Genomic DNA, 23,645 nt, shown 5'->3' with positions numbered 1-23,645 from the left:
TTTTGGTATGTGTGTGTGTGTGTGTGTCTGTGTGTCTGTGTGTGTGTGTGCAGGTATGTGCAAACATGCTCAAATTAGTCATGATTTAGTGTGAAGCATTTCTTTCATGTGGTCCTCTTTTAAAACAGGAAGCTTTAGGAGATAGTAAAATAGTAAGCTCTTGATATTCAACTGTCAATAAATTTATGAGGTAATTTTCTCATCTGAGGAAAATGAAATAGAAATATTGAGTTTAGAGACACAAAAGATAGTTTTGGTTGATTTTCACAATTTTAAAATAATGAAACCTTGGAGTTGGAGAGAATGAACCCATACTTAATAGTCTTAATTTGTGTTTATGGGCGTTTGATATATCTTGAAGATACCATTAAGAGTAGGAAATAGTCTTTTCACATGTTGAGGTGGGTTCAGTGGAGGCCTCATGACTTAATTGTAAGAAGTATATTAATTTAATAGATGCAAAGTCAATAGCACTCAAACCACCATTTAAGTCAAATCACCCTTTATTCTTATATTCTGCACTTGATGCTCAATAAGTTGAATCAAAGATGATTTTCAAAGTGAGTTGACAGTGGTCAGATTTCTTTTATAATCGGGTGCCAAGATGATTATGCACACATCACATTTACAGAGGCCTTCTTCTCAAGTAGTAATTTCTATAACACTGGTTAGAAAAAAGTAGACAAGATGTGATTTTTGAGTACAGGTTCTCAAAAAAAAAATGTGCAAAGCTGGAATGTAATTGTAGGCTGTATTATTAACTCAAAGGCTGGCATCATTTCAGCATAAAAAAATAACAGTTATGGGAATGAGGACCCCCTTTTTTTAATCATGAAAGAGCTTGTGTATGGATATTATGAGGGATTTTCCTGAGCCTTATTCTTAAACAGATTACACTATTCAAAGTCTCAAAGAATCAAAATCGTGCTCAGCTGGGGCAGTCAATGTGCAGTCTAAACATGTGACAGATGCAGAGAAAACTTCAAAGATGCCATTACAAATGCCTGTGGAGATATTTCAGGAGCCAGATGCTACTGTTTCATGTCTTCCGCAGCTCTGAATGTGTCCTGTGATCACCTTCCAAAGAGGAGGTGTGGTTCAATATGGTGAGGAACAGAATGCCACCTAATCTTTTTGTTGTTGTTGTTTGCATACATTGTATGGTTGGGATGTGAGGGTCTGGGATCACTGATGCTAATAGGGAGGATATGTATGTGACTTTGCTATTCCTTATAAAAACATGAAGGCACAACTGCAGCAAAATATGTATATGATATATTCTGTGAAAGCTCTCCTGTCTAAAAAGACATGATTTATATGTGTGTATTGCCATGGAAGCACTTTTCTTTTCTTTAACTTTCACCATTTATTTAGACACTAAAAGAGGTAATAAATATATTCATTATGGTTGGTGTTTTTTTTCCCATTTTGTTTTGGTGTTGAAAAATAAATTACTTGAGACAACATATTATTAAGTGCATGTTTCATTTTCATCACTACTGCATTTTGGAGAATAACTTAAATAATATTTTGAGATAGAATGAAGCCCCAGGTAAATACAAAGGTGGTGAGATTTAACAAAAATTCTACAAAACACCACCTGCTTTTATTTTATATGGGTTCTTTATTTTTACAGTTTTCTTCTCCATAATAGACTATGGGAGAGAGTTTATTCTATCTCAACTTTAAAAAATACAATTTCATGGGCTTATTATTCCAAATAGAATAAAGGGAAAATAAAGACAACTTCTAGGAAAGATAGCATGTAGCAAATAAAACAAACCAAAACATTTGAGTCATATTTTTTATGTAGCAAAAGTGATTCTGCCCAAATTTATTCTTTTTATTACATGTGTGATTTATCCTAGCCTATCTTCTGCTAGATCAAACCTATGGAGAGATTATTTTATTAATTTCCAAACTGAAATTTGTGGCATATTATTTAAAAACTTATATACATAATTGTCTACATGAAAAGGGATGGCTATAAGTGGAAAATAAATAGCAAAGGATATTTTTCTTTCTAATGTAAACATCTGGCAGTAATCCTTGCTTACACAATTAATGGGCATTTAATTGGCAATGATCAGTTTATTGCTGCAATATGAAGTGAATGTTTCCCCAGGAACAAACAGCTGTTGCAAGAATTTCACAGTGATTTAGCAAACACCAGGTGATAGCTGTATCTAGAATGAAGTGCTCTGTCTCTCAGCAAATCACAGTGCACTAGAAAAGAAAAGAAAAGAAAAGAAAAAACTAGGTTAAAAGTAGCATAGCTGGAGAGATTGATTGTCATTGACATTAAAATCTATCTGAAAACCAAACTTAATAAAACAACAGATTAATTACATTAGATGGTATTCAGGTATTCACGCCTCAAATAAAAAGAAAGAATTTCTCTAAGAAGCTAATGCTAAATTGGCATGACATTCCTCTATTTAAAAGTAGTATTTTATGTCTTATTTAAGAGATATAACGGTTGATGAGATGTTTTTGTATTCTAATATTTTATCTTTTTATAAGTCTTAGAAAATTTGATAGTCATGATTCTAATTTTTTGATTAAAAAGTTATTGAAGTCATTCGATGGTTGCTGACAATTATATTTTTTCTTAATAGATTTTATTCAACTGTCTAAAATTAAATGTACCACTTTTTAATTTGCATTGCTTGTGTGCTGCTTTCCCATTAAGTTTTAAATAAAAAGTTTTTCATTTTTCATTATGCACTCTTATTACTAATTTAATAAAATGATAATAGCTATGCAAACTTTCTGTTACTACTCAGCTTTTGGCATAGATTAAATTATACATTTTAAATGTAGCACACTGGCAGACACTGTGATTTCATAAAGCTGAGTTTCATTAGTGAAGAAAGTAATTTTGCTTTAGCAAAAAAATGCTTTTATTTACTATGCTATTTAGTATTAGCTCATGCTAGAGTCTATGAACAATGAACTCAAATGAACAAAGCATCAAGGGCCAATTTATAGAACAATGCTTTTATTTTTTCATGCATGCATTCTGCAATAATTCATCTCCATGACAAAAGCAGACAATCAATCATCTTCTATTGTGCCTTTCTCAATAAAATTACCATTCTTGATGTAACAAAAGAAAGCTGCCTAAGTAACAGGAACAGTTTTACATGCTCAAATCAATAAATTGACCATACTTCAAAAAACCTTTACCCATTAATATGACAATGCAGTTTTATGTTTAACTTATCCGTATTAATATTAAATTATTGTTAAGTTTTATTCTTTTTTTCATTCAAGAAAATGAAAAATACAAGAAAATATTTTAAAGGAATGCTTTCAATTGTTTCAGGGACAAAACTTTTTGGCCTAAGAGTATTGGCGTACTATCATCTTGTAATTTTGTGTAAGTTGAAATATGTCACATTTAACAAATGAAATTCCTATATGTGTAACTCTTAAAATCACATGGCATCTATGTACTATTACAAAATGTGTTGTGAAATCGTGTAAAAATAGCAGATTTCAGTTGATCCTGTAATACATGGTATGGTTCCTAAGGTAAGATGTTTATATTGTAGAGTATGTTAAACAAAACAATTCGTCCACATATTTCAAAAAGTGAAATATGTAAATATGATGAAAAGAAAACTTAAGTTCAAAGGTTAAGTACAAATTTCCACAGCAGGAAAATCATGAAGAAATATTATAGATATAGCTACATACCCATTGTGAATAACTAGCTATTTTATTTTCAACTAGAATGGTCCCATAAAAAAGTAGACTTTAGAAATTTACTAGCTAATGTAGAGTACAATACAGAGATATGTATTTCACTTTCATATGATTTATAATTACAACACTATTTTTGGTCTAAAATATATCTTAAAGAAATCCAATGGAATTACAACAAAATTCTTAGAATAAAATATGAATAGTTCCAAATAACCTACCAAAGCAACAGGATTAATTTAAGCTAATAACACTCATGCCATTAACCACTCCAAAATTCATAGCCCTTTAGAATCTCTGAAGACTTTCTTTAATTGTATTTTTTTAAATTTCTGAATTAATAAGGCCAGGCCATAACATGTTTCAAGAAAACGAAATCCTTTGCTACAGAAATGCAAATGCAGTGGCTTAGCATCTAAAATACTATAGAGTATAAATGATTGAGAATAGTTTTATTGCAGTACATAGGCCATAACAATATTCACAGTTCACAGTTGTTTATATACCTATTATCTAATTAAATTCTGAATATTATCTGCTCATAATATTAGTGATTTCTGAATTTACAGTATCTTCATGGGTTAATTCACCATGTCACAAGAATAGTATTCTAAATTTGAGAGTAAAAAATAAATTACTGTGTATTTTGTCAGATTTTTTTAACTACTAGCAATTAATTTGAAAAATTGCAATAAAAAGTACTCCTATAATGGAAAGTTTAAAGTAAACAATGAAAATTTTACTACATTCTATTGTAAATTAAATGTGTTAAAGAAAATATTAGGTCATAATAGATTTTAAACGGTTTTTTTAAATCTTGTTTTCCTTTCCCTATGAATCTGTTAATTCATGTTTATTGAGTTCCAGGTTAGTGGGATATAATGAGTTATCTACTGAGAGAGATTTATTAACAGTCAACTCTTATTAAAAATATTTTTTATTTACGTGTTCTTCTAACTCATTTCAAAGGAACTTATTTCAGGGAATACTGGAAAGTCATTTTATGTTGGATACTTCATTTTTGTCTTAACGATCCTTAGCTATAGTTGCTGAAGAAAGCAAAAGCAGAAGATATAATTCAACAAGAAAACATAATGTTGTTTGTCATACCATGACATCTATATTGCTGAATTTTCTTGAACTGTAACTTAGCTTCGTAGAGACTTTATGCCAGGGATCAAGATTTGATTTTTTTTTTCCACATGTAGAAACTTTATAGCTCTACTGGTCAATTACTTTCTCTAGTAGCCATCTCAGACTCTCTTTCCCACACTCCTGTATCCTCTCTCCCTTCCTCTTTCTTTCCTTTCCCCTCCTCCTTCCCTAATGCTGCCAGATCAACTAAAGTGTAATGAACAACTTACCTAGGATTTCCTTACAACCTTCACTTTGAAGGCAGAGTGGAAGGAAGGCCCCTGAAATTCCCATCAAGTGCCATTTCACTAGCCCTGGGACTTTGTTTAAATTACATAGCCATTACTACTGTCTGTGAAAGTCCTTGGTTTCTTTCTCTTATGGATTGTAATATTTGTAAAGGTAAACTGAGGCTGGAGCCGAACCGGGAACGAAGACACAAGGCAAATGGCAGTGAGAATAGCGTTTATTAGGACTCGCAGGCGAGGTTCCTCGGTCCAAAGGTGCGGGCTGAGGAAGTCGCGCTGAAGGAGGAGGGTAGGGGCTTTTTTTTTTTTTTTTTTTTTGAGACGGAGTCTCCCTCTGCCGCCCAGGCTGGAGTGATGTGGCCAGATCTCAGCTCACTGCAAGCTCCGCCTCCCGGGTTCACGCCATTCTCCTGCCTCAGCCTCCCGAGTAGCTGGGACTACAGGCGCCCGCCACCTCGCCCAGCTAATTTTTTTGTATTTTTTTAGTAGAGATGGGGTTTCACCCTGTTAGCCAGGATGGTCTCGATCTCCTGACCTCGTGATCCGTCCGTCTCGGCCTCCCAAAGTGCTGGGACCACAGGCTTGAGCCACCGCGCCCGTCAGGTAGGGGCTTTTTATAGCCCAAGAGGTAGGGAAGCTGGTTGTGCAAACAGGGCCTGGGGGGGTCTTGAAACTACTAGGGCAGGAGTTGAGTAAGGGTCATGAGGAAGGGGTCTTTGGAAACTGTCAACCGAAACTGCTGTTTACGAACTTGTGGAATGCAGGTGAGCTGCAGGTCATGGGGGAGTGTGGTTGTCCAGCCTGAACCTCTGAGTGTGCAAGTCTTCGGGTGTGTTCAAAGAGGAAGGGAAGTCTGGAACAAAGGGCCTGCTACGCAGGGTGGCGCCGCCATGTCGGGTCTAGATTCCTGCCTAACAATATTTATTTCTAACACACCTTTTAACAGCAAAGCTGAAGAAACTAAAGTCACCTATGCTGGAAGGTACATGAACCAAGAGGATTCTATCAAAATTTGAAGTGTTTTTGTTCTGTTCTGTTTTGTTCTGTTTCCCCCACTTTAACAACCTTATTCAGATGAGTAGAGTGCTTCTTCTTATTTTGGGCTGTACTTTCACCGAATTTTAATCCTGGCTAATCTGTCCTTGTTGGTAAGATATTGGTTTGATATTATGGTTTTTGAAGAAATTTTGGTAAATAATATAAGCTAAAATCATAATTATTAGACAAAAATCCAGGCTGACCTTTTTGATCAATCAACTTGCATGTTGAGATTACTGTACTGTGGAGGTTCTCATACTTCAGAAAGCATCAGATTCACCTGGGGGGCTTATTAAAACACAGTTCACTGGCCCCCACTCCAAGAGTTTCTAATTCAGCAGAAGAGTGGGTGGCAGAGAATTTGCCTTTCTAACAAATTCCTATGGTATGCTGATTCTGCTGGTCTGGAGACAAGAGTTTGAGAACCGCTGTTGTGTTAGTTGATCTAAAAGATATTTTACATCTTAGACTTGTGAACCCTATAATCTAGTGAATATATCATATCATGTTGAGGTTTCTAAAAAAAAATATGACTTAATAGTTTGCCAAAGACTACATTATTTCATATAGTATGAACTGCATGCTTAATGTTTTTGACTCAGGCAGTTTGTGCCTTCAGGCTGATGTCACCAAATCCTAAACTTATTCTGCAAAGCTGGGTATTTTTACCAGATGTTGCTTTTAGAGATTAAAATTATTTATAAACCATAGTTGTCAAAGTTCTGATTAAAGACAAATTTCTTTTTATACTTGTACTTCAACAAAGTCAAGATTTGTAATGCCTTGACTCATACTTTTCTTTCATATAATTAAACCTTCCTGCCTCTACCTGCTTTACTACCCAGTGGAGAATGTGCATCATATCACTTCACTCACTCTCTTGCCAATTATCTCCTTTCTGATTTCTGTTTGCTCTTCAAAATTCTAACTCTAAATACATTCAATTATCCCTCTTTCCCTAAACTATACACAGTCTGCTGAGTGCTGATGAAAAGAAAATCACACTGCATAACCACCACAATCTATGACCTCCAATCTCAACTGGGTGCATCTTGCTATCTCTAGCAGCCCTTTCTTCGGTTGCTTTTTTTTTTTTTTACCTGCTGTACCTACTAAAACTTATCTTTCAAATTTACTAGGCAACCACAACATTCATCACTCTGCAAATGGTTTTAATATCTACTTTACAGAGAAAATGCTAGAAATTAAATAAAACACTCTCTACCATCATATTCACCCTTACCCCCAAGAAAGAAGAAAGAACAAGTACTCATTCTTAAAGCAAATCCATTTTCAGTGTTCTGGATGTACCTCTTTGTAAGACCTCATTTCCTTGATTATTCCCTATTCCAATCATATATTTCTTTTTCTCTCCACTTTCTTAATATCAGCATTAAACCATGGTTAAATTTCTTCTTGTTTTTCCATGTTTCTTTTCTCTAGAGACCCATCTTCTCACCCTTTTCCTGGCACACTTATTAAAGGATTTGCCTCATCTCATTCTCACCACTCCTAATTATTTACTTCCCAGCTCATGGCTAACAACTCTCTTCTAGAAATATCTTCTTTCCTTACCTTCTCCTACATTTTGACCGTTTTTTTTTTCACTCTATCTATTCTTCAGATACTGTTCTTTTTGCTGGTTTCACAAAGCAGGGTGATCTCCTCAACACCCAGTCTTTGTTATATTTTCAAATATAGCTTCCAGCCTGGTTTACTCCTTGAATACAAACCTGTGTATCCAACTGCCAGCTGGAGATCATTCCTAGAAGTCCCACATTCACTCCAAATTAAACTCATCATCTTGTTCCCTAAAATGTGCTGCTTATCATGTGGGTTTTTAATTCCATGAAAATGTAGAATAACACAGTATTGTTTGGACGAACGGAGGCAAGATGTGCACTTCCGGGTTCTTCATCCCCCCACCCCCAACTTTTCCCGTGGGCGCGAAAATGCAGCCAGCGACCCGGGAAGGTGCAGACCAACTAGGCATGCGCCAGATGATGTCAATCCGAAGAGACCAAGATTTACCTGGTCACACCTGCGGAACACCCCCTGACACGCCCGTGCCCCGCCTATTGCCCTCCCACTCCTAGAAAAGCCGCTCCTGAGGGACGCCACGCCCGGCCTTCCTCAGTCCTCCACTCCTGTCGGGATGTCAGGACTGCAGGAACTCCGTCCGAGAGCCCCACCGGGGGACTCTGTCAGCCTTCTTTGCCGGAGGCTGACAGACCTCTTCCCCACACCTTAGGAGACTAAAATAAACTTGCAGTTTTGCTCCTACACTTGCCTACTTGCTGGTTCTTTTGTGCCCGCTCTGGTGGTCTTAGAAAAACAAATCAGTTGGTGCCGAAGACCCGGGAGGAGACCCCTCCTCAGGCCTCTAAGGGTTGAGGAACCTCCTCCTGCTCCCACGCGGCAGAGGGACCAGGACCTGAGACCCGCTTCCCTCACTCTCACGGTCTCTCTGGGGTAAGTGCCCTTGTCTCCTCTTTACCTCCCTCGGCCAGAAATCCTGCGCAGGTCCAAGGCCCACTTTTGAGCCACCAAGTGGCTCGGGAGACCCGTTCAGGACGGAGACGTCCGCCTGAAGGTAATCTCCACTTTGGCTCCATGAGCCTCCAGTCTGTCTCTGCTGGTTCCAAAGGACGCTTTGAAGCCAGGCAGAGATCCACTTCCATTTCCATTGTGTCCATTGTGTAAGTAAAGAGGAAACAAACGGGAAACCCCCCAGTCCAAATTTCCAAAGAGCACCCCCTTAGGGTGCCTCCTAGCCAATTTAAAAATCTTACAGGTCGAACAAGACCTTAGGAGGAAGCGGTTAATTTTCCTTTCCACTGTGGCGTGATCGACCTCAGCAATTTCTGCCAGCGGCTAGGCAAGTGGTCTGAAATTAATTACATACAAGGCTTTTGGGCCTTATGCTCTCGTCCCGACCTGCCCTATACTCCTCCTTCTCTCCCCGCCCTCTCCAACCCCCTCCCTTCCTGCTCAGACTCCTCCTCCTCCCCCCATCCAGACTCCTCCTTCCTCCTCCTTATCTACTAGTAATCCACTCAGTCCCGTGCCTCCTGCCGGGCCCCCAACTGGCTGTCTTGAGTCCCCTATCTCTGCCCACCCCCTCCTACAGTGTTAGCACCTTTGCGAGAGGTGGCTGGGGCGGAGGGGGTAGTCAGAGTACATGTCCCTTTTTCATTGGCTGATCTTTCCAAAATTGAGAAGCGTTTAGGTGATTTCTCAGCTAATCCCACCATATACATAAAGGAATTTAGATACCTTTGTCAGGCCTATGACTTAACTTGGCATAACCTCCGTGTTATCCTAACCTCTACCCTAAACTGACTGAGGTTCTAACCCAGTATACCCGGTTAGATCCGACCTCCCCCACAGGGGCCACCATTTTGGCGTCTTATTTCATTTCTCAATCAGCTCCTGACATTCGTAAAAAACTTCAAAAGGTAGAGGATGGTCCTCAGACACCAATACAAGACCTGGTTAAATAAGCCTTTAAGGTCTATAACTCCAGAGAGGAGACGGCAGGCTCGCCTCAAACAGAAGGCCCAGCTCCTAGCAGCGGCTTTACAGCCTAGTCATAACCCCAGGCCAGAGAGCACACACTCCGCAGACTCCAAGGCCATGAAAGGAGCCTGCTATAAGTGCGGCAAGGCAGGACACTATGCCAACAGGTGTCCGCAAGGTCCCTGAGCCCCAACGCAGCCTTGCTATAAGTGCAAGGCATCAGGACATTGGGCCAATGAATGTCCTAACCCTTGTCCACCAGCAACCCCCTGCCCTGCTTGCTAGCAGGGAGGACACTGGAAGTCTCTCATTGCCCCACCCTGAGAACAGGTGCCGCGTCTCCACGTGACCCCCTTTCCCAGGATCCTGGGAGCTCCTTCCAGCTCCTACATCTGGACGACAACGACAACTGAAGGTGCAGAGACTCGGGGACCCCCATCACCCTTGCCGAGCCGCGGGTAACTCTCCTGGTAGCGGGTAAGACAATCAATTTTTTAATCAACAGCGAGGCTACCTATTCTGTTTTGCCGTCCTTCTCTGGACCTAGCCTTCCATCCAATATCTCTGTAGTAGGAGTAAGCAGAAAGCCATCCACTCCACAAAAACTCCACTCCTTAATTGCTGCCTGGCCAACAACTACTCTGCGCACTCGTTCCTCATTCCCAGCTAAAAAGGGCCCCTACCAAAAGCAATCAGTGGAAATCAGTTTGGCTTTCCCCCACTCGCCTCAAACTTACAAAACTTTCTTAACTAGTTCATGCTCCCTGACCCCTGGCGCTTAGCTCGCTTTCTCACCATCCTCTACATAAACCTATCAGACTTTCAATACATAACCCCAGACCCATATGTACCTCCAGACAATAGTCCAGAGCAGTGGTTCTCCCATCTCCTAACCTTCATCGAACATCTCCAGTGGCAAGGGACACTCTGTGACTACACTGAAAATGAAGCCTCATTTTATACTTATATTGCTGTTTCACTCATACACTCAGACCTTTGCTAGTCCGCCTACTGTATGGCAATTTTTTTTCTTTTCATCACTGAAACTTGGCCATAGGACAGCCGAACACACTCAGTAGTACATAGTTCTGCCAGTTGTCTTCCTTAAGGCTATCAAACTTCTCTCCGCACAATAGAGACCCCCTTCTCATAGCTTACACTTATCCGCCAAAGGCTAAACTTAACCTACACTGTGAATATAACCAATCTCTCCCACTGCTTCCTCTGTGAGGCTTTAGAAGGCCCCCGCCTAGTGGCAGCCCCCTGCCCATGGCCTTCAACACAACTGGTCAAACATCCCACAATTCACTCACACTCCAGGCGCCACTATACCAAAATCCAAATAGCCCAATCCTTCCTTTCCGTTATTCAACTCCAAATTCATCCTGAGGTAATCATACTCAGGCACCCAATGGAGGCCAAACAGCCCCCATTGGAGGCTATTTCTGGTGCAACTGGTCTCTCTCTAAAACTCTTAACCATACAGCCATTAACTGATCCCTCTATGTCCCCGTGTCCTTGGTCCCCAGTCTAACTTTATACAGCCAGGCAGAAGTAGCAGAGCTTTTCCAGCAACTTTCTATGCCACTACGCCACTTCCGTCAAAAACGGGCTGTTTTCCTCTCTCTAGTTATTGGAATCAGCTGAAAGCCTGGCCTCCCTGCAGCGCCGAACTACCTCAATAGCCCAAGTAGCTGCCCAAAACAGGCGAGCCCTAGACTTGCTTACAGCTGAAAAAGGAGGCACTTGTCTCTTTCTTGGAGAAGAGTGCTGCTATTATGTTAGCAAGTCAGTCCTAGTAGACACTAACATTCAAACCCTCAATAAAATAAAAAAACTGAGATACAGAACCTTAATACCCCAACCTTGCCGGGACCTTCCTTCTGGGTTTTGCCCATATTCCAACAAATGCTTCCATACCTCGTTCCTATGCTAATACTTTGCCTTATTTTATTCCTCATCCGTACGTCCAAATACCAACCATAGGCCCCGACCTTAACAGCGCCCCTTAACAGCAGGAAGTAGCCAGACAGACCACGGCACCCCTTTATTACTATTATCAATAAAAGGTTGGACTGTTTGGACGAACGGAGGCAAGATGGTGCACTTCCGGGTTCTTCATCCCCCCCCCCAAATTTCCCACGCGCGCAAAAATGCAGCCGGCGACCTGGGAAGGTGCAGGCCAACTAGGCATGCGCCAGGTGATGTCAATCCGAAGAGACCAAGATTTACCTGGTCGCACCTGCGGAACACCCCCTGACACGCCCGTGCCCCGCCTATTGCCCTCCCACTCCTAGAAAAGCCGCTCCTGAGGGACGCCACGCCCGGCCTTCTTCAGTCCTCCACTCCTGTCGGGATGTCAGGACTGCAGGAACTCTGTCCGAGAGCCCCACCGGGGGACTCTGTCAGCCTTCTTTGCCGGAGGCTGACAGACCTCTTCCCCACACCTTAGGAGACTAAAATAAACTTGCAGTTTTGCTCCTACACTTGCCTACTTGCTGGTTCTTTTGTGCCCGCTCTGGTGGTCTTAGAAAAACAAATCAAGTGTATAATATTTTACCTGGAGCCAATAGGTCTTAGAGTGCCACACTGCCACTATGTGAGTTGGTATAAGTCACACCACTACATCTCTGTTTCTTCTCTATAAAATTAGAATAACAAAATACATAAAATATTTGTATTTTGTTTTACATAAATTGTTTTTTCAGATACTTAAATGTTATTGCTTTATAAAAATGGTGCTTTAGTTGCTTCAAAAAGGCTAACATTTATTCAAGATACAGACATAGTTAGGCCTGCGGCTAAGCAAAACTAGCAATAACAAGAGCAGCAAAAGTAAGAACCATAAGGAGAACTTAATAGAATTGAGCTATTAGTTTTAGGGAAGGCGAGAAAGGCGTAACTTAATGGCCTGTGTGACGTGATAGGATCAACAATAGTAATGATTTATCTTATCCAGTGACTATTGAACAGAAAAGTGTGGGACAGATAGAGACTGTGATTATATATTAATACATATTTTCTGACAGTGAGAATTATTAAACATTGCAATGAGTTGCTTTAGAGGTCTCTAAGAATTGGATAGATTTTCACTAGTCCTGCAAGATCCTGACACATGAAATTGCACAGGGATATAGTGGGTACTCCTGAGGCATCCTTCATAATTTTATGACAGCTCTGAAAATTTGCTTGAAGGTATTTGAAACAAGAAATTTAGATTAATAGTCTTGGAAACATTCTGAAGGTTTAATTCAGTCTGAAAATTAACAGTTAGTCATCTAACTCACAAAATGGTTTTTTTATCTTTTACTTTTTCCCCTGTCCAATTAATCATACCATCTGTGGTTCAGATGAAAGATTCAAACATTTGACTGTGATCAGGTTGGTCCCATACTCAAAGACATTCACAGATTTCTTAGTGTAGATCTTTACATCCTTGATTTGATCCCCAAATGACATTCTAGCCCGATCTCCACCTCCATTTCTTCATGAATCATAAGTGTAGACAGACCTCATTCCACTTATTGACAAACTGGCTCTATACTTTTCCTTCCTCCTTTTCTCCCATCTATGTGTGTGCCTATTGTCTAATTGTGCACATGCTATTCCCACCATATGCAGTGCTCTTTTCATTTCTGTCTATAACATCCTGTTCACATCCTGTGAAGCTTTCCTTTCTCATCAGATGCAGGCTCACTATGCACCTATCATTTGTTTGTACCTTTATCTCTACTTCTAGATTATAAATTCAACAAAGCTAGAGTGTCTCTCTTATAAATCATTATATTCTCTGTGGGGTAGTGGTTACTTTTACATAGTAAACAGTTTCTGCAAATTTATCTAACTATAAGAATCACAATTAAGGATGCAGATTCCTGGGCTCACCCTGGCTACTGAATTAGGATCCTTAAGAGTGGTGGTAGGGAATCTTATCAGAAGGAAAGTTTGGAAATAACTAACACTCAATACTTAGTTAAAGGATGTTAAATAAATGAATGAACGAATTCCTTTTTGTTTCTTTGGAGTTTTCTTAAGAACATTTGCTTGAGTGTATTTTTCTTTGGCTTTTCTGCCTTTCCTGTCCCTCACATCTCCACTGGAACACTCTAGTTAGAAGGGTGTTAAACTCAGCAAAAATTAATTACTTTCATTAGGCAATAATAAATAATATTCGGAGTAACCTTGTAACTCTTACACATAACGAGTAGTTTTGAACAACATTTTCATCTGCTAAGAACGAGTTTAAAGTAATGTGGTTGGCACAGTGAGAAGACTGCAATGGAGTGTCTCTGGATGTTTTTAAGTCACTAGGTCGATTTCAGCTGCATGGACTTCTTCACAGGCAGCATAGAACTAAGGGAAAAGCCTGAACCAAAAGAATACTTATCCTTGCTTTATCAAAAACTTGTTATGTGACCTTTGGAAAGTTCCTTAATTTCACAGAGCTCAATTTATTCATATGTAAAATGAGGGGGTTGGAGTAGCTGATCTCTAAGGTCTCTTTCAGCTCTAAATTCCATGATTCTCTGATTCTTGTTTTAGCTGAGAATTTCATTTGTCTATGTGATTTCTTTCCTGCCTCTGAAATTATAATTGAGGGTTGATTATACGTATCCAGCGCAATTATCCATAGATCATAAAGATTTTTATTATTATATGTGGGAGATTAAGATGTATGAAGAGTGTAAGAATGAAATTTCTACAAAGTGTAATGATAAAAATACTGTTTTATATTATAAATTTTCTTCTGTAGAATATTATAGTGGCCCTTTATTAAAAAATTAAGATCAATACTTAATATTTAGTGTGTTTCCATTCTTAAACTAGTAAGAGACCTGAATTTAAAATGTATGCGTATTTAACATACTTTCATATAAATTTACATTACATCATTATTAAAAGCACTGAGCCATGGCAAATGATCTATTACATCATAATTTACTGTCCTGTATTATATCACTTGATGAATTATAGCATGTCACATTTTGATACATATAATTTTTAAGATAATTAGATATACAAAGCAAAAAAAGTTCATTACTCTTGACCATATAATTTAAATAGCTGATGGCACCATATGAGAAATACAAAAATTAAGACATTTTATAAGTTATTCGCATTATATATGTTTTTCTACTCTTATGTTATAGTATTATATCAGCCACGTTCTTGGAAACATAATCCTGTTTTTTCAAAGTACCAAAGTATTTTGCCTGCTAGCCTACTCAACTTTTATTGTCAGCATAAAGAATCTACTCAATGAATCAACAAAGATAGTTCTTAGTTGAATTGTAGAAAAAAGGTAACTTTGACAGAAAAATTGTCTGCATCTTTAATCTGATTAATAACATAATTCTTATGATGTTAACTATAAATTTGAATAAAGTAGGAATTGTCATGTGCTTCCGTATGAAGAGACCACCAAACAGGCTTTGTGTGAGCAACATGGTTATTTATTTCACCTGGGTGCAGGCAGGCTGAGTCCGAAAAGAGGGTCAGTGAAGGGAGATAAGGGTGGGGCCGTTTTATAGGATTTGGGTAGGTAAAGGAAAATTATAGTCAAAGGGGGTTGTTCTCTGGCGGGCAGGAGTGGGGGTCACAAGGTGCTCAGTGGGGGAGGTTTTTGAGCCAGAATGAGCCAGGAAAAGGAATTTCACAAGATAATATCATCGCTTAAGGCAAGGACTGGCCATTTTCACTTCTTTTGTGGTGGAATGTCATCGGTTAAGTCGAGGCAGGGCATTTGCACTTCTTTTGTGATTCTTCAGTTACTTCAGGCCAGCTGGGCGTATATGTGCAAGTCACAGGGGATGCGATGGCGTGGCTTGGGCTCAGAGGCCGGACAGGAATATTGTAATTTGCCAGAATTAAAAGGTGAAAACCTTAAAATTTCTTAAATGCCGAAGATTTATCATTTAGATACATTTTGGATAAAAATATAGACATTTTCCATACTGAGTTAACTTTTCTTGAGTTTTCTTAATTAAAAGATTATAATGTACCAATATTGCTATTGAGTTGGTTCTGGGTATCCAACAGAGCTAAATTCTGTTTCTGTCTACCCAATTTTCTAGTTGTATGGGCTAGCTAGACCATGACTTAAACTCCCCAAACTCACTTCTTCATCTGTAAAATGGGGTTAATAATCCTCTATCTTTTAGTAATGCTGTATTATGTGAAACTACATATTAACTTTCCCTAACAAATTGCTTATTGAGAAAAGTTCTCAATAAATATTAGCTGTTTGTTTTAGGTTTGTGCAATACTTCTTATTTAACTGATTTTGAAGTTTCTCTTTTCTTCTTTACTTCTTTTCATTCAAGTTTTGAGACATTCAATGTATACAAAGCTTTTTTTCTTGAAAAGTCTATATTCATGTGATTAAATCCTTCCTCAGTTTAGAGATTGTGCATTCTCTCAGACTAGCGTTTTCCTGATTGCATTGGCTTGGAGAATATGAAACTAGACACTTCTCTACAGAAGTTTTTCTGTATGCTTATATTTTCAAGCAACTCCATAGCTTAATAGAGCTTAGAAAGATAAAACACTAACAGAAATATGAAAAAAATTCAGTTTATTATCATGTAACTTATTTTTATTTTCATAATTTATTTGAGTTATCTGTGTTGAATTTTTTAAAATTTTGAATTAAATGAGAAACCTTGTCCATGTATCCTCTTTTTTGGCCTGTATATGTTTTGAATAAAACACAGTAGTATAGATTTTTAAATACGTGTGCTGGATATCTTTCTTCCATTTGCTTCTCCAAATACTCCATCCTTCACCTTTCTCTGTGCCCTAAGAAGTGTTTCTGAATGGATTATAACAACAGGGTTCTTGGCCCTCTAGCTTCCTGTTGGGTTAGCATGTGGAATTCAACAGGGATGGGAGGGAAGAAAGAAATTGAGGTTGGGGTTTATTCCTCCACATCCCTCCCTGCAGGTTTGTCTGAGGCTGGCTGCATCTCTCCATCACGAGTTACAGCTCATGCCAGATGGCCCTGACACTCAGACCTCTCCTTGTCTCATCTGGTTCTGGAAAATGTTGTCTCCCCTGCCTTTTCAGGCCAAGGGATAGGAGTGAATAATGATACTTTTATATTTTTCTAGCCCTTAACCTAGTACTAACTCTGTGTTTGTTTACATTTTTCCCACACTTTTACAATACTCACATTTATAATGTATTTTTATACTATTTGAATTGTAATTCCTTTGAGAACAAAAATTTGTTACATTTTAATTCACCTCATTTTGTAATCATAGGGTTGTGGCTGTATTAGGATAGAAATAATGGGTAGGTTAGATAACAGTGCTGGAATTGAGGCTTTGAGTTGGGTAAGATGTAAAGATATGTGCTGGGCAAGGGCCAACGGATTTCAGGAGGATATGGAGGGAACCTGGAAGTTTCCAGGGTTTCACTGACAAAGGCACTGGATTCCACAATATTCCACTGTCTCCCCAGTACACTGTAGCAGCTAGAGAAGGAATACAGATAGGGAGAGAAAGTAGAGTTTTTAAAATGTATTTATATATATATATATATACTTCATGGTGTATAAGCTGATGACTTTGCTATGTTGGTGAGCTCAGCTTAACATCTTTCGTGAGAGTACTCTTAGATACGATGGAGTCAAAGTATAAATAAAAGATCAGCATTGGTGTTTTACTAAGATATTTCAGAGATACCTGTTTCTTGGGGATGAAAACAATTGAGTTATATATGATCAAATAGTCTTCAAATATATTTATTTCAATATATGTGTGTGTATTCATATATATATATACACATATGTTATAGTCAATTTCATAGAGAAAATAGCTTCTAAAAATGTTCATGTACAAATATAAAGTATAGACACAGACCTTACATTTTTCACAAAACTTAAAATATAACGCAGACCTAAATGCAAAAATATAAAACTTCTAGAAGGTAAAATACGAGATAACCTAGATGACCTTAAGGTTGATGATGACTTTTTAGATATGACATCAAAGGGATGATCCATGAAAGAAAGATTTGGTAAGCTGGACTTTCTTAAAATTAAAAACTTCTACTCCGTGAAAAATATTGTCAAGAAAATAAAAAGGGAAGCTACAGACTGGGAGAAAATATTTTTAAAAGACATATCCAACAAACAACTATTATCTAAAATCTACAAAGAGCTCTTAAAACTCAAAGATAAAAAAGCAAACAGCCTGATTGAAAAGATCAAAGACCTTGACAGACATCTTGCCTCTTAACAGACATCTTGCCTAAGAAGATACACAGAGGACAAATAAGCATATGAAAAGATGTTCCATATCATATGTTATCAGAGAAAGCAAATTAAAGCAACAATTAAATACCACTGCCCACCTATTAGAATGACAAAACCAAATGCTGGAAACGATGTGGGGCAACAGAACTCTCACTCATTGCTGGTGAAAATGCAAAATAGTAAAATGACATTGAAAAAAAGTTTGGCAGTTTCTCACAAAATTAAGTATACTCTTATATGATTCAGCAATTGTGCTCCTTGGTATTTACCCAAAGGAGCTGAAAGTGTATATCCATGCGAAAAAACCAGCCCATGGATGTTTAAAGCAGCTTTACTTATGATTGCCAAAACGTAGAAGCAACCAAAATGTCTTTCAGTTGGTAAATAGATAAAGAAGCGGTACATCCAGATAACGGCATATTATTTGGTGTTAAAAAGAAATTAGCTAACCATCTGCAAAAAGACATGGAGGAAATATAAATACATATTCCTAAATGAAAGAAGCTAATATGAAAAGGCTACATACTGTATGATTTCAACAATATGACTGCTATTGATTGAATATGCTCCCCAAAATTCATGTGTTGGAAACTTAATCCCCAATGCAACAGTGTTGGAAGGTGGGACCTAATAAGAAGTGATTAGGTATAAAGGCTCTTCCTGCATACATGGATTAATGCCATTATGAAAGGAGTGGATCTGTTATGAAAGCAAGTTCAGCCTCTCTTGCCCTCTTGCTCTTGCCCTTTCTTGCCCTCTGTTTTTGTCACTGGATGATGGTGACACAGCATGATGGCATTTGCCAGATGCTGGCATCATGATGTTTGACTTTCCAGACTAGAAATCAATGATCCAAATAAATCTCTGTTCATTATAAATTACCCAGTCTCAGGTATTCTCTTACAGCAGCAGATAATGAACTAAGCCAATGACATTTTAGAAAAGGCAAAAGTATGGAGGCAATAAAAAGATCAGTGGTTGCCAGATAGCAGTGAAAAGTGAAGGATGAATGGAGTGAATAGAGGAACACAGAGATTTGTAGAGCCGTGAAACTATTCTGTATGACACCATAATGGTAGATGGACGTTACCATGCATTTGTCAAAACCCAACGGTTGTACAAGACCAAGAGTGAACCCTAATGTAAACTATGGATTTTGGGTGATAATGTCAATGATAGTGTCAATGCAGGTTTTCATCAGCTATAACAAATGTACCACTCTGGTGAAGATGTTGATAATGGGAGAAGGCATGTGTGTATGAGGGCAGGGGTTGTATGGGAAATCTCTGAAACTTCTATTCAATTTTGCTGTAAACCTACTCTAAAAAGAATAGAGTCTTTTTAAAGATCTATGCATCAATGTAGAATATGTTTTAAATTTGCTACTATATTCAACATTATTAATTAGTAGATGTGTTTTTGCCTAGAGTTTCACGAACTGTATATATTCTCAAGAATGTGAATATTTTGTAATGATTGTCTTTTGCAAAGTATTGCATCCACATAATTTCTAGGGCATCTATATAACTTACTTATTAACAATCTACAGAATTGCAAAATTGCATCAGTGAAGAACTGAAGGTAGTAGGTAAGTCCAGTTGTAATCCTTAAACCTGTTTAATCCCTAAAGGTACACTTGTATAAAAAAGCTAGAGATGAGATTATGAGCACATAATATATATTGATTTATCTATAACCTACAAATTTGATTGAACATAACTCTACTCCTTCATTCTAAATATATTTTGTGAGTCAAGGAAATAGAGCTGGGAGAACATTTACTTTATCACACAATCTTTTCCATGAAGATGCTTCTTCTTAGATTTCTAAGCACTAGGGTTTGAATTCAAGAAAACTTTTAGGTTATATTTTGGATAATTACGAAAAAGTTAAGTAATATAAGAATCCTCTGCAAATATCTGATTAGAGTCAAACATTTAGGTTGGTGTGTCCTCATGAGAAGAGGAATCCTACAATTCGCCATCATTTTACAGAAGAGCTTTGTTATGTACATGCGATTACTTATGTTACAGTTTTAGAAGAAAAAAATGAAGGCAGAAGAAGGGCAAGTATATGTAAGTTGTGTTATCCACTGCATTTAGGAGATAGTGTGTAAGCCTAGAGAGACATAATTAATTTTGTTTTCCTTAAAAGATGAAGAGGTTTGAAAACTCTCTGTATCCTGTTAAGTGACCTATTAAAGCCCCACTCATCATTACTATAGGTATTTTTAGGGGGGAGGGACTTCTAGCTCATTTGAAACTGGCTCTTTACTTATAGAAAAATTCAGATATTAACTGTTGGATTACATTTTGCCGAGTGACTATACTTTCAAGGGTAGAAGTTTCATTTTGTTAGGATATTAGTTTACCTGGTATGGTTCAGCTTTTATATAGGAAATAAAAATACATGCCATTACATTTTGAAGGAAAGGCACACAAGAATAATTATGATTGACCAGTTGTTAATATAACTTATATTACATTTGAGTGAAACCTTCAAATGTTATATAGAGAGGGTGCTACAAGGGAACTTACACAGAATTTGTCTATGGTGATAATATAAAAATATTTGATATAGTATAGGCACACAGAAATCTCCTACTGAAAATCCGAAGATAGTTTTATAGGAAAAAGAGTACATGCAAAAAGTATTTAACTATTTTGCTTTATACAGATTCACAGAGAGGTTTAATATTCAAGAATACTCTTCTTTTTCTCTTTGCATGCAGATGTAACATAATTTGCCAAATGTCTTAAATCTGTAACATGATTATCTTCCTTTATTCTATGGGAAATCCCTGTAGCAAGTTTTAACTACCACATTGGTTCAAAATATTGTAACTCATGTACTATTTAGCTCTGAAAAATACACGTTCATCCTCTGATGAACAAGGAACATGAAATACCTTCTTGTTTGTGGGCTTTGTTCTACAAATGTTAATGCACACTTGAAACTGATTTGATGAGTTTTACCTTTATTTTAAAACTCCAGTGCTAAATTCCCATATTACATTTTCATGTCCACGGCATCTGGGATCGGCTTTGGGCAAAAATATTATTTTTATTTCCTATTTCATTAGTTTTCTTCTGGCCAACCTAATAAAACACCCATGCTTCTCAAAATAACCAAAATAAGCTGAAAAACTGGATGGCAAGTGAAAGTGAAGACTACTTAGTCTTCTCAGAATCTCACAGAAACTAATTTATTTTCCAAATACTTACTAAGTAAGCATCTACTATACAACAGACATTTTGGGGGGATTCTCATCAACACTTCATTGAACAAAAATGGAAAAGACCCCTGTCCTCATTGCCATTACATTCTAATAAGAAGCAGGTTAAGATATATTTTAAAAAGTAAAACTAAAATAGTGGTTTCCAGGCTATGGAAAAGGATGAAGCAGGAAAGGAAACATATGAAGTATCAGCTGTAAGGTGGTCAGGAAAGGACTGAATGAAAAGGTGACAGTTGAGCTAAGACCTGAAGATGGAGAGGAAGCAATCCTTCAGGCAGAAGAGAGAGTGAATGGCCCCATTTAGGGAACACCTGGTAATTTGAGGAGGAGCAAGAAGGCCAGAGGGACTGGAGCAAAAAGAATGAGAACAATAGCAGGAGCAGAAACAACCAGAGGTTGAATCTTGTCAGTTATGGTAAGCTTGTATAAAATAAATGCTTTTATTCAGAGGGAGACAGATAGGAAGTGGAGAAATGATGAAATCTGATTTATATTATTAAAGGATGGTTCTGGTTGCTGGGTTGGGAAAAGATGATAGGCTGTCTGAGATGGTCAGTTAAGAGCCTTTTGGCAATAAGTCAGGCTAGAGATGAGGGTGAATGGATCAGGCTGGAGATGATGGAGGTGGTGAGAAATGATTGGAAGGGAGATGATTTGGAAGTTCTATGGATTGTAGAGATTCAAAAGTGCGAGTTCATTAGGAAGGCCTAACATGCCCTGACTTAAAGGTGGTGGAACCTGTAGGAGTCTATTTAAAAATTCAGAAATAGGAAAACTTCTGTGAGTAGAAATTCCCTTTTCACATGGATATGTAATAAACATATTCATATAGTATTGTTACATAATATGTCAGTGGTTCTGTTATAGATTGCTTGACTGAAATAATAAGAGAAAAATGTTTATCTAAATTGAAGAAACTAAAGAATTAACTAAGGATTATAATAGGTTAATAGTTTAGGACTTCGTTGTCAAATCATTGGTAGAATGCTTAATTGAAATTCTATAATTAAGAATAGACTATTCATAAAGTTCAAAGAAGGAAAAGTGTATTGACATTGGCCTTGACAAATGGATGTCCAAAAGATCAATATTTGACTAGTTGAGACAATAACACTTAGCAATGAAAAGAGAATTACATACCAAATCTTAGTGAGAGAAGGAAGAGAGGGAGAGAAGAGGGAATTAATGTTTATTGAATGCTTACTAATTTCTAGAAACTGTGCTGTGAGTTTTTCTTATGTTGTCTCATTTAAACCTCAAAATACTCCAGAAAATGAAATTAAAAGGAAGGCAATTAGGAAACTACTTAGCATTGAAGGTAAAGCAGCAAGGAGACCTGGAAAAGCGAGTAGTTCTATGCTTGCAATAAATTGAATGATTAGTGAGGAAATTAATGCTTTCATAATGAAGTTACTGAAGAATTTTAAGTAGTGTTGTGACTACCATATTTGCATAGTAGGTCAAGTTGGTAGCAGTGTGGAGGCTAGGATTATAGAAAGCCAAGGCTGGAACAACAAAAAAAGGACTAATTAGGAGGAAGCCGAATCAGTAAACACAAAAAATTAGTATGACCTAAGTAGGGCAGTAACTAAGAAGATGCTAAGACTGGAATAGATTCAAGAAACATTGAGAAATTCAAAACAAGAGAATTTGGTGATTATGTGGCAACATTAGATGTGAGATTTGAATGAAGAGAGACAGATAAAGAAAAATTCTGTACTTTTTGAATTGGTGACTAGGAAAAGGATATTTCTGTTGAAAGAAAGAAGGAAAGAAAGGAAGGAAGGAAGGAAAGAAAGAAGAGAAAGAAAGAAAGAAGGAAAGGAAGAAAGAAAGAAAGAGGAAAAGAGAAGAAGCAAGGAGGGAAGGAGGGAAGGGAAAGGAAAAGGTATAAATTTGGGCTTCTGTAAATGTTTTTCTACGTTTGGACATACTGGTTTTAAAGTTTCCTTTGGCCATCAAAAGGGACACATAGCTTTACTACAGAGTTAAAGAGATTGGTCTAAATGAGACACAGATTTGGGACCAATCCCCGTAGGAGCCTTAGACATAGATGCTATCATGGGACTTGATGAAAATTAGTAGAGTAGGACAAAGTAAAGGACAACAGCCAGATGAAAGGAGAAGAAAAATGCATCCATGAAAGAAACTATGAAGGAACAGTGGAACAATGGAAAGTTCATGGGGAGAAAGAAGAGAGTAGCATAGAAGCCCAGGGGAAAAAAAATGTTTAAAACAAAAAAGAGGAGTCAACACATAAAAATGAAAGACAGTAGTTAGTGAAGGTAAGAGCATGCTCATAATATTTGGCAGCAGGATATTCTTATGATCTTGATAGGAACATATCAGACCAATGTCTGGGACAAATATTCAATGGAAGTAGTTTAAGGAATGTATCAAGAGTTGAGAAAACAGAGGGAAGGAAGGGAAAGCACGGTATTACTTATACTACCCACAGTAATGACCGTCAAAGATATCCACATCCTAATTTCCAGCATCTGTG

The 23,645-nt window shown here is 37.6% G+C and overlaps 1 pseudogene; it reads right to left on the bottom strand.

Moving 5' to 3' along the window:
* LOC117066037 overlaps positions 1–13,106 on the bottom strand; it is a 156,893-nt pseudogene extending 143,787 nt beyond the window's left edge.
* Positions 13,107–23,645: the final 10,539 nt, after the last annotated feature.

Source organism: Trachypithecus francoisi, unplaced genomic scaffold, assembly GCF_009764315.1.
Source record: "Trachypithecus francoisi isolate TF-2019V2 unplaced genomic scaffold, Tfra_2.0 Lachesis_group2, whole genome shotgun sequence".
In the NCBI taxonomy this organism is placed as follows: Eukaryota; Metazoa; Chordata; class Mammalia; order Primates; family Cercopithecidae; genus Trachypithecus; species Trachypithecus francoisi.
This window is presented reverse-complemented; position numbering and strand designations above follow the sequence as displayed.